This window comes from Syngnathus leptorhynchus, chromosome 11, assembly GCF_054491065.1.
Source record: "Syngnathus leptorhynchus isolate UIUO chromosome 11, UIUO_Slep, whole genome shotgun sequence".
NCBI classification, from domain to species: Eukaryota; Metazoa; Chordata; class Actinopteri; order Syngnathiformes; family Syngnathidae; genus Syngnathus; species Syngnathus leptorhynchus.
Window position 1 is genome coordinate 4,628,992 of NC_141205.1, and position 17,060 is coordinate 4,646,051.

General features: G+C 42.8%; 1 long non-coding RNA gene across 1 annotated transcript; it reads left to right on the top strand.

Moving 5' to 3' along the window:
• The first annotated feature begins 4,542 nt into the window (after positions 1–4,542).
• Positions 4,543–7,410, top strand: LOC147048956 (uncharacterized). The gene is made up of 4 exons (XR_015067631.1): positions 4,543–4,613; positions 5,040–5,156; positions 5,543–5,603; positions 6,607–7,410. It is a non-coding gene; the product is annotated as an uncharacterized LOC147048956 (long non-coding RNA).
• The last annotated feature ends 9,650 nt before the right edge of the window (positions 7,411–17,060 follow it).

Here is a 17,060-nt window from a genome sequence, read left to right on the forward strand (position 1 = left end):
TGGAGCTCGGAAGGCATGCTTCTCTATGCGGCAGTATTGATTTCCAGTCTCGAACCGTTTGCGGGGCCCATTTGACAGCAATAGGTAATGTAATTGTCAGAGAAGTGATGGAGGGAAGTCAAGACACTGTAATTAGCAGGTTGGGTTTTTTTTTTTTATACACTTAAGTATACACTTAAGTATCTGGTGATTGTTTGAGTTTTAACCTTTCTGTTTTGTCGTTAAATGTTCTATATGCTCCACCAGCTCGCCAACGCACTCCTTTAAGTGTCTGCTCTCCCAATCAGCTGAGAAGGTGTCAAACAGCAAGAGGTGGTGTCAGACTTTGACAAACCGCTGCCCTTTAAAACACTTAATGGGGATCAATTCACGTGAAGTAAGACACATGCAGTCACATAAAAGTTCAGAGACGTTTCCACACATCAGCCTGCTCCTTTTTTGACTTAATCCACGCCTCCATTTCTCTCTCCTTCACCCCCACCCTTTTTTTTTTCATCCTTCTCGCTCGAGCCAACTTGGCTTTGTGTAAGTGAGATTTTGCCTGTGATCCTAATTGAAATGTGTGACTCCATTAATGACTGTCGCCATTCACTTGCACACATTTCCAGGGAGCGCCCTTGCTAATTGAATCGGCTTTTATTAAACACGCTAACGCAGTTCTGTGATTGCTTGCCTGTTCTCCCCATACTTGCATGGCTTTTCCTCCCACATTCCAATCGCATAGTTATAGACAATTAACAGTGGTATCTAAACGATTTTTATTGTCCAAAATAATTATGCTCATTTGATTATCGGTCAGTTGTCGATTAATCGATGCAGTGTGAATGTGAATCTAATATCAAATATGCTCCAACCCATGAACTACTCTGTACATCACTTATTTTGCTCTTAGAATGATTCTAGTGTTCATTTTTCATTGGCGCCGTTAGACATATTCATTTTGACTCCCGTTGTGTTATAAACACTACAAACAAGTCTCACTTGTCTTATATTGGATCTCATCATCATGTTTTTATAACATCTTTGCCTCGGTCAGGGATGCATCACATGATTTTATGGCGCTATTATGGCTCCATATGGCGTGTGTGCAATAGGATTCTATTAAAGTTAGTGTAAGGGAGATGTGTGTTCACGCCTGTACTGCTATGCAATGTCAATTTAAGCCACACCTCAGGCAGTGCTGTTACTATTTATGTTGTCCACTGCAAAACCCAAATGCAAAAAAAAAAAAAAATGTTGCATAACTGCTCTTATCTGTCAAGAGCAAATCCTGCCTGTCTTGGATTATGGGCAACAGGAGTCTCTGAGAATAGAAATAATCTTAACGTTATAATAGACCTGTAAAAGCACTCTAAAGTGTAATGTTTGAAGTGTCCTTAATGCCTTGCAAATATTATTGAAATAAAATAATCATGCTAGTGTGGAATATAACATATGACGACGGCTGATACCTCCTTCCACATTCCCAAAACGTGCGTGTTGTGTTGATTGAAGACTAACTGCCATTAGTGTCTGAATCTGTCAGTCAGATTGACTGATGATTAGTCTGTTGAGTACTCCAAGGCACTCTTGAAGTCATCTATGACAGCCTGCAGCGAGGCTCTTTATTAAAATACTGAAGAATCCCTAACATATTTTTGTTTTGGCATTTTTATTTAAAATGTTTATTCTTTCAAATGATGGAAGAAATACTGAATTTTGACACTAGACTATTAGCTTCTGTGCTGTTTAAGTTATGTTACCTAATACATAGTGTGCATTCGTTTTTTTTCTGATGCTTCGCGGGCGAGACAGTCAATGTGTTTGATAGCAAGGCTGCCCGAATCTTGACATGTCAGGTTTTCATCCGTGTCATTGATATTGAGCAATATATGCCGTCTCTCATGCCTCCCTCTAGTCATCAGCCAGCAATAGCAGCAAGTAAGGGGCCCTATACGGGGGTTTTCGACACGTCGTTGATGCAGTGTCGAACTCAGTGCCACTTGATGACACCATGGGAATTCAAAAACGTTTTCTGAATCTCAATTGTTTTATAATTAGTGATATGGGCCAATGTTAGCCGTCACTTGCGAACCCCTTCACCTTGCGATTGCCTTTCCCGTTGCAACGTTTCTGCCTTTGATTTTTCTTGTGACTTCCTGCACTGACCACACCATCTGGACAGCATGTCTCTCAACCCGCTTGCTTTCCAGCCAGCATTCACAGACTGTAGACAGAGAGTGGACATCCAAAGGGTGCTCGGTCTTTGCAGAGGGTAGAGATAACAGCAGGGGACCTGACCTTGGTGTCTGGACCGAATCGCTGCCTGTCACTGCACGCGAGCCAAAGGTTGGCCGGTGCAAGAACCTGACACTTTTATACCTGACACCGGAGGGGCAAAATACCTCTGGAGAATGACAATAAAAATCAAGCAAGCACAATGAAGTCAGTTTTTCAAGTGGTGGGTGGGGGTATTGCAGCAGGAGGCGGGGCCAGGTGATGTGGTAACGGTAGAAACAGGCAGCTTGTTGGTAGCAGTGACACACTTTCTAACGTAGTTGTTGTAGTGTGTCGGTGGGGGGGGGGGGGTATCCACCAACCGTGTGTCAGGGGGCAATGCTGCTCCTTAACCCCTCCCGGCACACCCCTGGATGCCACTGAAAGGGTGATTGTATGATGATGATGCTAGCACATTCACCAAAAAAAGCACACGATTTAATCCAGCCCCACTCACCAAGATAAGGGAACAGTCTTATCATCCCTTCTTCCTCGTGTGACCTTTGCCCCCCCTTTTTTTTAACTGTTGAAGCATTTTCCCTTCTATTTTTATGACACCATTCAGCCCCACACTTTGAATACCATAATTGTTTCAATTTAAGATAGAAACTGCTTGTGCATTGGCATAAAAGGTAAACACAGATTCTGGTTCTTTATTGCGGAATTTGAGAGTTTCTTTCCAGAGGATTTCTCGGTCTGTCCTGTCTTACACTTGAACTTTTTTTCGTAAGAAAACTTAAATTGAAATGCAGATGATGGACCACGCGGGTTGTTTTACCCTCGTTTTGTGCCAAGAGGAAAAGCAGGACACGGCAAACTGATAACACACACTCCATTACCCTTCTGCGTATTCTTTTCCCTCTTTGTCACTCACACACTGACACAAATGCAGTGTCAATAATGGCAGGGCGCCGTTTGTATATTGATGGTATCTCGCCAGAAAGACGGAGCGCTATCAGCTTTGTCTGTCACACAAAGAGACGAAACGAAGCGCGAGTATGAGTGGATCACGCCATCACACACACACAAACACACACACACACACACACACACACACACACTGAACCTCGATCATGGCGCCCTCTGATAGACTTCCTGTGTCAACATTGGATTTCATTAACCACGAATGGGGGTCTGGCCTTTATTTCAATGGGCACAGAAGTAGATTTCGCTCAAGATTTTCAGTCCAAATGATCGACGCACCGAAATGACGATATCAACACGAATGTTCTAAATGTAATATTTGATTACCATACGTGAGATAATACTCAAATTTAGCTACCCGTGATTGATACTCTGCCGCTGACTTCATTTACAAACCATTAAGAGAGCATAAATTAAGCACAGCCAATTTCCTGTCTGATTTCATCTTAAACTTCCAATTAGCTGCTTTCACTCAAGCCATCCGTCTCTTTTGCGAGGTATACATTAGCGCTGAATTATTATTTAGCAGCCTGCCTGTAACATGAAAACAATTTCTTTTCAGGTCTTTTTCTTGTATATGTGTGTATGGTGTATTAGAGGGTTGCGGGCACCCTCTGAATGATGCCTCCCGCCTTTTTACCTGCTGCCAGGTGAGCCGGCCAGTGGCATCAGGGCAGCAGAATGCCAATCAGCTCTGCCCCACAGGTCACTTTTGGTCAGCTTGTGTTAGATGAGGACACTTTGAGGTGGCGATGTGCTTTGAATTCTTCATGAGCAGCATATTTTGGTTGTTAGGCTGCAGACTATTTGATGTAGGGGGGCGCGTGAGAAGGTTTGAACTCTCTTGCCTATAGATGGCAGCAATACACTCACTCAGAGAAAAATCATTCTGTCGAGCTAAGCACTCTGTGACAGAAAGGAGTGTTTATGTGTGTGTGTGTTGTTTAAACCCCCCAGTGGTCCAAAACAGCACATTTGTCTTATCTCTATGTCATAAATAAGTGATCTGTACTAACGCTTGCAAGACTTGACCAACTGGCATGCACGCTAACTGGACCAAGCATTCTCATGCCATGGCTATTTTCATCCCCCACTCCTTTTAAACTAAAATCACTCCAGATTAAAAGTGTTCAAATTCTATTGTGTTCTATCCTATTCTATTAAAATCTATCAGATTATACAATAAAGCAGACTTTGACTTTGACTTTTTCAAAGCAAAGCATACATAGGATGTCGCAAAATGTTGACAGTAACAGTTGAAGGTGGTACGCTTTTAAAATTTTGCATAACATTAGTGCACCTCGGTAGTGCACTGGTTTGCACGTCCGCCTCACAGTTAGGAGGGTGCAGTTTTGATTCCACCTCCAACCCTCCCTGTGTGGAGTTTGCAAAATTGTTGACCAGAGGTTTTTTTTTAAATTATAATTCTCGCAGTGCGTGAGTTTAAGATAAAGAATTCAATTGTGTAATATTATCCACCAAAAATCTACTGTGTGTGTGCGTGTGTGTGTCACATAGTCATTTCATGCTTCATTTGTTGCCTCATGAGCATCGTTAATAAACACGAAGCTTTGTTGCTTGTGCTTCCGTGGGACTAAGTGTGGCACCCTGCTCATCAGCGTCATCACTTAATCACACGCACGTTCTTTTCAATTACGTGTCATTAGGACAGAACTGCTGCCACTGATGACCTTTTATGATACTGTACGTTTCCTCGTTTAGGTTTCTTCGCGATAAGATTTTTTTAAAAGGCTATTTTGTTAGGCTTTCATTAAAGGCAAATTTGCTCAAGGGAGGCTTATTCCTCCAGCATGTGAACCATTAACACGGAGCCCTTTTCCCCTGAAACCTCTTTTCAGCTTTTCAGCAAGGCCACCGTTGAAGCTACCTTGTGATATTATTCTTACTAGTGAGTCATCCTCCAAAGGCGTATGTATGTAACACCTTTGTGAATCATATGCGGATGCCTTCTGAAGGTGAGCGGCTGCATTTCTGATAACCAAGGAGTGACTTTTGATATATACCCTTTATATATGAAGGAACGCAATGGAACGCAAACATTGACTTTTTTTTTCCATTCTTCTTCTCTTTTGATAATTTCCATTTTTGAGTGATGGTGTGTTTGAAATTATTGCTTCAAAATTGCGTGCATGTGTGTGTGTGCGTCTGTGTGTGTTTGATCTGAGGCACAATCTCACATTGTCATCTAGTGGAGGTCACACACTAATGTGTGAACATGGCAGGTCCTGGAAGGCGCATACCACAACAACACATTAGACAGCTGTTATGCATTCATATTAAGAGATGAAGATGAGAATACTTTTAACCTTTCATACTTCATATCATTGTTTTTCTTTTCCAGAAAACCCCTCCACAAAACTACAGAGAATACCGTACTGGATGTCCCCGAGACACACCGCAAGGTTTGGTCCACCTTTATTGTATTCCATGCATTTGACACACTAGTGCACTTGCAAAACCTGCATGTAAATACAAGAGTTGTGAGAATGAGAGCAGTCAGTGTAACCAGGTATTAAGCATCTCGTGGTTCTGAGGTGATATTGGCCAGCAGCCTGCACACCTTTATTCTCATTCTCTTCTCCCTTGGGAGTCTCCTCTCACACACCGCAGGGAAATTGACCTGTGAGTAAAGCAGCCATTTTGGGGAATGGCTATTTATTGAAGTCCTCCAGAGGAGGCCAGGCGGTTTTAGTCTTACACACAGTCAAACACACACACACAGACCAGATCCAATCATAGATGTTCTTTCTATATCATGTTCAGAGTTAAGGAATGAAGGAAACTTCACGCACCAGAAAGAATCTATTTGTTTTCTTGTGGAGTCAATATTGTTTGCCTCCCACACCACTTGTTCTCTGAGTCACAACGTAACTTTCTGAAGGTTTGATGTGATCCAGTCCAGCGACTATTCTATAAACAGGATCTGGCCAGACCTGTTAAAAGTGTGTTATTCCACCTAGGATGAAATCCACTACAGTGGAGTCTGTGAGGCTGAACACAATTTTTGAGACACTGATTGATTAGGTTTTGGAGTAGGGGATGCTTTTTGATTGAACAGAAAAAAACCCCAAAACTAGTTACACATTGTTCCATTTTTTGTAGTTCTTGGAGCAGGAGTTTGTCCCGGCTGGCACTATGATGTCATTTTCAGTTGCTAGCAAGTGCCAGTACAAGGAAAATTAGCTGCCTCCTGAAATAGATCAAAACAGGTGGATTTTTTTTCTGCTTGATACATGTTCCACAAATGCAATAATAATCAAAATACTAATGGGAACGCATAGAATATATTATTGCAAACAAACTGTTTGGCTTGATTTTGGATGCAAAAAGACAGGCTGATATACACAGTAAATACCTGAAATGCGTTTTGGTGATAGCATTCTTTCACTAATCCTTCCCGCTCAGGCCAGTGGCCCAGCTGATCTGATGCTCAGCGACATGACCTTCACGTCTTGCCCCGCACTCCGCCAAGCCCCTGGGGTGACCTGCCCCTCCCCCCTCTCGTCATCTCTGTTTCTCACCTCCCCCATCGTCATCATCATCTCTACCTTCCACACCATTCTGCTCCTCCCTTCGTCAGGGTTGTCTCAACAAGGTGCTCGGATGATATGATTAAAAAAAAAACAAAAAAACATTGCGACATAATTTGTGATAACATTCTGGTGACTGGTCCTACTTGGCAGCTGTTAGGCTCATGCACGTTCTGCGTCTTTTGAATTCGAGCATGGTTCTTCTAATCAAGCACCAAGACGCCTTGACCCAACATGAACTGGCCGCTTCACCATCCTGAGGACAAGCTCACACTGGCAGTTCACATTATAATTCATGAGTCCTCCACCACCCCTATTCTACACATGCACACACACGTGCACACTCCATATTTAACCTTTGATGCTTGTCAACACAGCAGAGGAATCGTAATGTCTTCTTCTCCAAGTATACAGTCACAGTGTCAAAGGCAGCCATGCAGCAATTTTGCATCCCCTCATTTTGTTTTCATCAGCTGGTGAGTAACAATCGCTCGCTTTGATATCAATAGGACACGTTTTTGCTTCTGTCTGTTGTATGCTTTCCACAAATTTTGACTGATTTCTATCTGCTTCGCATTATTAGAAAAAAAAACCTCTTTGTCATAAGCAAAGAGTGTATTATCATTCTAAGTCAAAAGAAGTCAGATGGTCAAAAGAGTTGTTGTTTCTGTCACAAAAACACAACTTAATTGAACTCGAGGCGCTGGCAGGCGTAGCTTGTGTAAGCAGCTGCAGGCACGTGAGACCATAAACTGAAGTGGCCCCAGTCCTCTGGCACCCCGCTGCACTGCAAAGAAAATGTTCATTTTTCACAGAAACTAGCATGTGTCCACCAAACATCATCTGAGCCACATTTGTGGAGAACCCACTGACCCAACTTGGATGATAATGAGGATCAGGGCTATAATGTTTTATTTTTTATTTTTGTGATCACAACCTAATTTGACTCATTCCCACCTCTAGTCAACCACCAGTGGCTATGGTGTCGCCATCGAGCATGTCGGAGAGCGTGCTAGCCTCAGGCGTCTTCATTCCCTGTTTGCATCTCTGAGACAAGACACAAATTGTCAGTTATGTCTTAATCAGGCGTTTAGTGGTACAGCACTGCATATCCCCCCCCCAAAGAATACTTAGATGTTCTCAAGAGTGAACAAACAAATATACCAATGTGATACTATTCCTCAGCTATTCACAGTTCTATTGTGTTTTTCATTAAACTGTCACCTGATGGCGCTATAGTCCTGATTAAAAGAAAGTAGTAATTGTTGAAATTGAATGCTTCCCACACATGCAGATCATTACTGTTGCATATTCACGATTTTGGCATACTTTTTATGCTGGCCTGTTGTCGCTCCAAGCCGAGTTTGCATTTGAGGGCGCTGTTTAGTCTCACTCCTTTGGCCACATGAGGCCATAGCATGATACGAAAACCAAACAAAATGATTTGTGTCAAGTGAGTGACCCATTCGTCTGATTTAGCCATAAAGAAAACCAAAAGGCAGATGTGTGTTTAAAGATTCTGTTTCTTTAATTGCATATTGTTTTGTCAGTGTTGATTTATAAATTATTTTGCTGTGACATCTCCATCAAGGGATAGTGCAGACCAGATGTGCAAGGCACATAAACATCTCTTGCGCCAGTGTCCATGTTCCTTCTTCACTTTGAGAAATCTGCTTTCCAATAAGTTTGATTGCTTCGCAGCTGTCCTGGAACAGACTTGTTTCTACTTCCTTTTTTACGATAATGTGAAATTGTTTGGCTGTGTCGATAGAGTAGAGACTTGAATTATGGATAACTTGTGTCCAAGAGTGTCCAGAGTCAATGCAACAAAGGCTTAGCCTTTTACATTTGGAGTCTAGGTGGCAAACCGGATTAATTGGTGACGCTTGGCAAGAAGCCCAGCCAATAAAAGAAGGCATATTGACTAACACAACAGAAACCCCTGCCATTCCAAATATTTCATTTGCAAAGAGACAAGAAAACCTCTGTTCACCCTGATCAAATAACGTGTTTTGTTTGCTGATAGAAGTCGTTGAGACACGATCGGGTTGTTATGTTCCTAAAAGGACAGAAAGGGAGAAAGAGTGATCGAGAGCATCAGTTTGCGCTTGAAGACAATTGCACTCGTCTCTGAATTTCTGCTCTTATCCTGTCTGCGGCATTCAGGTGGGATGATGACGCATCGATTCAGGCAGGTAGCAGAGCGCTAACAGGCAGCCTGTGTCCCTGTGGGGGCTGAATGCTGCTGAGTCACACACGCACATGCACACGCACACACACACACACACACGCACACACAAGGTGCATGAATTCTACTAGAGTCCGAAATGTGTAGGCGTCTCAGGCTGTGTGTGTGTGTGTGTGTGTGTGTGTGTGTGTGTGTGTGTGTGTGTGTGTGTGTGTGTGCGTGCGTGTGTGTGTGTTTGAATAGTAGGAAGCCGAGATGATGAGGATTTTACCTGGAGCTCCCTCTTTATCACCTGTACAGCTAGTTGAAGTGTGAGAGCAAAATAATTGACAGCTCATGCTCCAGCCTCATGTTAGCCTCACTAACGGTGCCATTCAAAACCAGGACACACACACACACACTCTAATGGACAGTTGTGAAGGAAGAACTGACTTTCTCCTTCTTCCTCCTGAGAAATGACTTGTTCTTCATGGCAAATGTCCAAGTGAAGAGAAGAAGAAGTATTTGGATTGGTTCAGATGATGGATCTTCTTTGTAGATCGATTAATTAGTTGATTGTTAAGAAGGTTGTATGCTATTTGGAATTATCCGATTATGTGTTCAAAATGCAATTGGGCTAAAATGGAGGCCGCTAATTGGCTACACAGGTTGTCGATTAACGCTTGGGTTAGGCTGGACATCTGCCGCATTTCCACGAAATTAGTCACTTCTCGACACACACCTCACACACAGGTCGGTGAGATGCATCACTTGAGCAAGAATTTTTGGAAAAGTACTCACAACTTCCACCGCCCAAAATAAAAACATTGACATGACCTTCAATGTTGACTGCTCAAAGTGAAGAGTGAAAGCCAAAGAGGCAAGTGTAAGAAAGAATAAAGCAGCCAGTGAGACTTGGGTGTAATGATGGATGAAGGCATGACGTGACTCAGCTCTGTTGTCGGCCGCTATTTCCATGACTGGCAATCGCCCGCACCTTTGCGACGAAGACAAATGACCCGGCAATGAAGGAAAATGAGGATTTTATCACCCACTTCCCCCTCACATGACTGTGGGCCCCACGGATCGCTTGCTTTTGTGTGTGTGTTTGTGCACTGGCAGGTGAACCAATGGCTTCCTGACAGACCATTTTCCAGTCATTCGCTTGCCCAAGGGTGCAGTTTAGAGAAATCCGTCACTCTACTGGGGGCTCCACGAGAAATTAATGCCTCAGGTTTGGAACATATAGTATATGTTACTTAAGACTGCGTGTGTGTGTGTGTGTACATGTTTAAAAGGACATCCTCTGATATAATTACACAGCCTCAGGAGAAGAAGAGATCCAGTCCCTGTATGACCTACCTTCTGTCTAAAAAAAAAAAAAAAAAAAAAATAATAATAATCTTAACTATGAAATCCAGTCTGGCTCTGCTGAAATAGGAAGTCATTATAGGATTATGTTATTCCCACAGTATGATATCTTCCTTGGAGCACCACACGTGGCTCCCAAGGAATGAAACCAAATAAAAGTTTGTTCACCTTTCGCAAATACAACTAAAGATAGTAGTTCAGATTTGTTTGTTGATGCTTCTGTTTTGTTCAAGTTAGCATAAAAGATGGTAATAACAGCAATGGCAAACACAGGAATTCACATTCTGGAGGGTGGGGGCGGTATAATGGCTGCGAATCCCTCCGACCTGAAGGCATTTAGGTTATGACGCCTGCCAACAAGTCCCGCTCTCACACTCACAGCGAGATCAACAGTCACACTGCTCTGAAGGCAAAAGGCTGTCAAACAGCCTTTAGAGGCTATATAATGCATTTCCATTTGTTTACCTCAAGCTTGCTTTCACTTTTACAAGCATTAACAGTCAACATAAGTCACTTTTCCACCAAGTAGTACATTGCGGTTTTATTCAGCTCGCTTCCATTTGGAACCATAAAACTTTATCTACTAGATGTGACAGAGTGTAACTTTTTTATTACTAAAAAGCTTTGACAAATGTTTGACAAACCAAATCAAACCAGACAAACCAAGTCAAATACAATTAAAAAAAGGTCAATGTGCGCAGTTGTGGGCGTGAACACAGCTGACGTAATTTTTTAATTTTTATTCCCCTTCAAATGTGGCAAACCCGCGTCTCGCATGGATGCAACCATTTCTGGAGTGTCGTCACTGCCTGTGTGGCAAGACAACGTAAGCGGGTACTCGTTAAATACCAAATGAGCTGGTGCTAACAGCTGGCAAATATGTCTGTGGACCTCCATGTAGCTACCCCCCCCTCCCCCAAGTAGGCTCATGACACCTTAAGTGCTTGATTTAAACAATGCTTGCTTAGAACGACACTTAAGACTTTGTAGAGGGCCGTCATTGTATGTCATTATATAAAACGTAAAAAAAAAAGATTAGACAGTAAGTAGACTTTTCTGTTGTGTTTGCAGTTTGTTGCCTAAAGGAGATTGGTGCTCCACTTGTTTTTTTCACCCTTAAATAAAAACGCCACGGGGAACTCTAAACACATACCAAACTGTACTGCTTGGTGGAAACAATGTTGTAAAGATAAGCGGATAAATGCATCACTGTCATGTATTGAAGAGCACATTGCTGAGCTAATCCTGCTGGAACTTATCATTTGTTGTCAAATAAAAAACTTGGGGCTGTAAAAGTTATGGAGTCTTTGAAGGAGTCATCAGGCCGACAGGCAGCGTTTCATAAGCATGCATTGTGGACAAGTCATGCTCACGAGGCCTTTTCTCAACTTCGCCAGTGTGCAGCTGTCTGTCGCCATGCTCAAGGGCATCAAGTATGTGTTGGTGACACACACGCTCGAGTGTTATGTTCAAACTCAGAAGTTGTCCAAATGGGGCCATGTGGCAAGCTTCTCTTCTAAAGAAGCCATCCACATTTGGTAGCTGGCTGGGCATTTATCTCGCATAATGTGATTGTGCTGACGTGCCCTCGCTCTCAGTGGCGATGGGTCACGGTGGGCCGCACGGTTAGGGGCCGGCCCCTCCCCTGGGCCTTGCTTTTTACTCACAGTAGTGCTGGCCATTGTTAGTCCAAATGTCAGGCGTCAGAGGATCAGGCCTGATTGAAAGTGAAGCCTCAAGGTTTCAGCCGCGCTTCCCTTCCCATTTCCTTCCCTCTTTGTCTTCACTGGCCGTATGCTCTAATGAGGACGATCTATTTTAGATAAAATAAATGAACCTATGTCACCTCAAGCATGCTATGCACATTTTAGGCGCTTATATGGTGACTGGCCTTCAGCTGCTTTTGACAGTTTTGTGACGTGGGGTGCAATATATTTATTGCACGACACTTGGCTGGCGACCAGTCCGGGATCTAACTTGCCTCTTGACAAAAGTGAACTGCGATTAGAACAAGCAATGTAGAAAATGAATGGCTATATATCACTAGTTCCGTTTTACAAAAAACTGGACCTCCTTAGTGTCCTTTATTAATTTTGTAACATGCCCATCGGCTCATTATTCTCTCCACCCATTGCAAAGCTACTTCACTGGAATGTTCACCAGACAGGAATAAAACAGTTCCTGTGCTGTCATCATATGATCTGTAGTATTCAGTTAATTTCAGGAATAAATTCCATGTTCAATTTCCTACACCCCCTCCCTCACTTTTTTCATTAGATCAGCCCATCTTTTTCCCCTGCCTCCTCTTCTTACGTGCGGCCTGCTCCAAACTTCACTTCCTTCCTCGTGTCATCCACCCATCTTGCTACAAAGATTCTTCTTCTGATCGAGGGAACGACGGCTCCTTCTGAGCCACCGTCTCAACACTTTCATCTCCGAATGTCTCTTGAGTGACGGACTGGGAGAGAGCAAAAAAAAAAATGCCAGTCCGATTGCTGTCTGAGATTGGCCAGGGGAGCCAATCTGTTCCGGCTGAGAGTTGAGTCACTTCACCTCAAGTTGAGCCGGTGTATGGACTGTGAAACGAGAGGCTACGTTAATGGTTGTTCTATTTGTTCTGAGGAGGCATATATACGTACATGTATCTAAATACATGTATATATGTGTACACTTTATAGCATATATACTATATTAATGCTATAAAAGTGTACATGTGGATTGCCTCCCCACTCAGGTGGCTTCAGTTCTTGACAAGGCCCCACATCCTGCTCGTTGCTAGATGAATGAATAATACATACATGTTGTAGAAGTGCAGAGGTAGTGCGATGCCTTGTGTGTGTGTGTGCGTGCGTGTGTGTCAAGGACTGTTTGGTCTTCAGGCCCAGTATGGAAAGGCCACAGCTGTCAAAGAACTCAAGCTGGTCTCTATATACGTACGTAGTCTCCACTAAGGAAGATGTTTGCATTGGACTCTCGAGTCCTTTCCCCATACGGCTTGCAATGCTCTTGCTCCCAGCGGGTTGAAAGGGCGAGCGGGTCATTAAGATTGTGATCGACAGCATCATTTCAGTCGTGATGCTCGATAATATGTATGTTGCCTCGACTGCATCATCGGCTTCCTTGAACCCGGCGCACGTGCGCAGTGAAGCTTGGCCTACATTTTATCAGAACGTCTCCGTCACTTTTGACCGAGATCAAAGCAAGGCGCTAGCAGCCAGCAGAGCGTGCATGCATGCATGCATTATCAATCACGTGTGTGCCTCTTTCTTTTTATTGGACAGGGAAATATATTTCAGAGCAAAGATCAAAAGGAATAAAAGACATTTTCAAAATGGTTTGGGCAGATACGCACCCCCACCACCACCCAAAAAAAATAATTAATTCATGCTTTGTTGTGCTGTGACAAAAATGCAAGAGAGATTATTTTCTGGATGTTCAACCTTGAAATTAGCCATATGCGAGCGAATGGCTTTTAAATGAGAAAGTTTATTACTCCTCCTCCATTTCTGCCTCTTCAAAAGACAATAAATTTATGATAGCAGCATGACGTGTTATCTCAATGGACACACGCAGAGGCAAATAATTTGCGCTCTCTCCGGACTAATTCCGCTTTCATAGTAAAAATGAATCAAAACAGCAATGCATGCTATTAGTGATCTTTTTTTTTTATTTTTTTTAAAGGTGGGAGATGCAAGCTCAGCTGTTTGAGCACACTTGAAGATATCTGCGTGCAGGTCTCTGACGGAATGCACTCTGACTGGACGTAGCTCACATGGACGGGCAGCTGAGGAACATGTCGAAGTAACTCAGTTGCACGCTGGTGCAAACACACACCGACATGCTGTTTCTAGGCAGTGTGCATCTTCGCCCATTAAACCCTTCCAATCAGCACCATATATATTATGGATACAAATATATTTCTACTTTCAATGTAATAGTGCTTGGTGCAACAATGTTGCAACAAACCTCTCAAATTATTTGTTAACTGGAGCTTTTATGTTCAATTCCAGGCTTTGCTGTGATGTGCTTGGAAGGCTGGAGTGTGAAGACCGACAAGGGTAGCCAGTAAGACCCTTTTTTTTTTTTGGGTACAAGAATTGGACAAAAGTTTGTTTCCATGGCAACTGTACTAGCATCTTAAGGAGACTGCAGAGAATTTATCTGAGTAGCTGGTGTTGAATTGAAATACCACCTTGTGCATTTTGTCCTGTAGTTGCCCAAATGACCTTAAAGAAAAAGCATTCTTGCTCTATCTTTTTTTATTATTTATTATTTCAAATAACCAATGAGATGCAGGCAATGTGGAGATTGGCGATACGTGTGTTGTGGGGAAAAAAAAGCTCGTGTGAGTCTTTCTCAGAACCTGCCAGCAGTTCTTCTGAGAAATAATACTCTGTTGTTTGCGTGGCCGCAATCAATTTAGATTTTTAAAAGGATAATCTGATATTAGCGTCACACACAGCCTTGGAAAAGGCTCTTGTTTACAAGCTTACAGTCATTTTTTCTGGATCCAAGTTCAAATGAATCCTTCAGAATGTTAACTAACTCTCATTATAATTTGTCATGTGTTTGTTACACTATCTCTAATTTTCTTGTGGATCTCCCTGAGGATTCGATACGTTTTGTTGGTCATGGTCATTGGCGATGCAACGCTTCTGCCACATGACAACATTGTGCCATCAAATAAACATCCCGCCACAGCTATAAACTCTCAATTTGCATCAACGCCGCTATTCCCCCGTTCACCTTTCACATCCCAAGTGTCTTTTAATCGCTTGTACTCTCTTGTGCTGTCTTTGCCTCACATATCCTCTTTATTTTCTCCTCCTTCTCCTCTTCCTCCTCAGAATCCATTGAGGATTTACAACAATGGCGCCGTAGAGTGGATTAAGCTGTATAGTGTCCGATGGGAAGGGGAGGGGGAAATCAATGAGCATGTGTGATTTCCTGAGCTGCTAACCATCCTCTGACATGTCCACCAATTAGCAGTGTCAACTGAGGATATGTTCCCGACATGTACCAGGTCATTAGATGAGCATTTGAACTGCTTGATGAGAGTCAGGTGCCGCGTGTTTGTGTGTTTTTATTTTTCTGTTTTGATGTTCCACCTTTGTCATGTGGACGTTAGCTTGTAGTTTGGTCATTTTGGTCGAATTCATTTTTGCTGTGTTTTGGTGTGTACTGGAAATATGAAATAGTAACGCGAGCTTGTGTGCTCCCTTTGTCTTGATTACCAGTACGCAGCGCTTAATAACATTTGGGATTACACCATGCGCAGCCTGTCACACTCAGTGTAATTGCATCCACTTTGGAGAAATGAATCGAGAAGCAATTTTGCAATAATTTTGATTTTATGGTGCAGTTCGTGCAGGCTTTCGCGCCGTGCCGATGACGATCAAAGACAAAACGATGCCTTTTTATTTATTTATTCATACCTGGAATTTAATAGCGTTCCACACCGGGAACGTAACAATTGTTGATGTAGACTAGATGAGTTGTGCTCAGTTTTGGACGCTCCGACTTGGATGGGGTCATGTGCAAAGGTGCTTTACTTCAAGTATGAACACTGCAGCTTGATATCCCAATCTTTTGTTGCATGCATCAAATCGATAAGATTGTCAACCTCTTTCTCCATCAGCTTCATGAATCAGACGCCGCACGATCGATCCGAGCAGGAAGCTGTGCAGCTGTTCCGGTGACAGCTACCGATGTTTAGCATTTATATAAGTCCCCGTCAGTCCATCCAATCCACGAAGACGATTGCATCTTAGCAGCCGAGAATATAGTGTTCCACTTTCTCAGGTCTGAGTTGTGCTTGGCTGACTGATTTCAGGACAGCTGCGAGTGAGGGCCACTCGCTGTTCTGTCAGGGATGGAATCAGAGCCACTGGACTGAGGCCTGCCATCCTCTGTTACTCCCACTTGTCAGCTTTTCTCCCTCTAATGGCTTCCCATGTGGAGAACGGTCCGAGTGAAGAGGAAAAATACATATTCTCCCCAACGCTCGGCTGTAGGTGGCTATCGTGCAATTCTCAGTAAATGTCAAGAACTCAAGGTTGCCATAGAATATATGCATTCATTTTGATTGTGCGCACAACTGTGGGACAAAAACAAACACTTCAGTTCAGAGAAGTATTTGAGAACACTGAAAATATCCATGAAAAACACTCGACCAAGGTGGACGGTAGAGTGCATAACAACAGGAAGGAGGCAACAAATAATTTGAAAAAAAAAATTACTGTGACTTGAATGTAGATTTAAGAGCATTCAGTCAGAAAAACAGTTTTACACCAGAATAGATTTGAAATAAACATTCATCACGTGGTCAAAGTTTTCATCCATACCTCCATGGGCTGTTGTTGTTTTTGATTTGTTTTCTTACAGCAAGTTCTGAGTGGTCAAGAGCCAGCACAGTCATTTCTCTTAAGCAGAACTTGTGGGAGATGATGATTTCAGCTCTGCCAAATCCCAAACTTGCAGTTCGACTTTCTACTTGTGCATATCTGACAAGTGATGACTAAAACTTGCACTGTCACAAAAGCTGGCATGACCAACAGCTTGGCATAAGTTTGTGGGTTTAAAGTGAGCAGTAAGGCAGTCATTAAAAGTATGTTCTGACAAGTAGCCACCCCCCACACACACAGGTACTGCACTCTAAGCAAGCTTCTTAAATGTCTCCTTCCACAACTTTCCCTGTCTGAAAGGCAGTCATCTTCCGTCTGCTATAGAATAAGATAAAATAAAATAAAATAAAACTAAATTGAAGTGATAGTAAAGTGGAAGTAAACCTG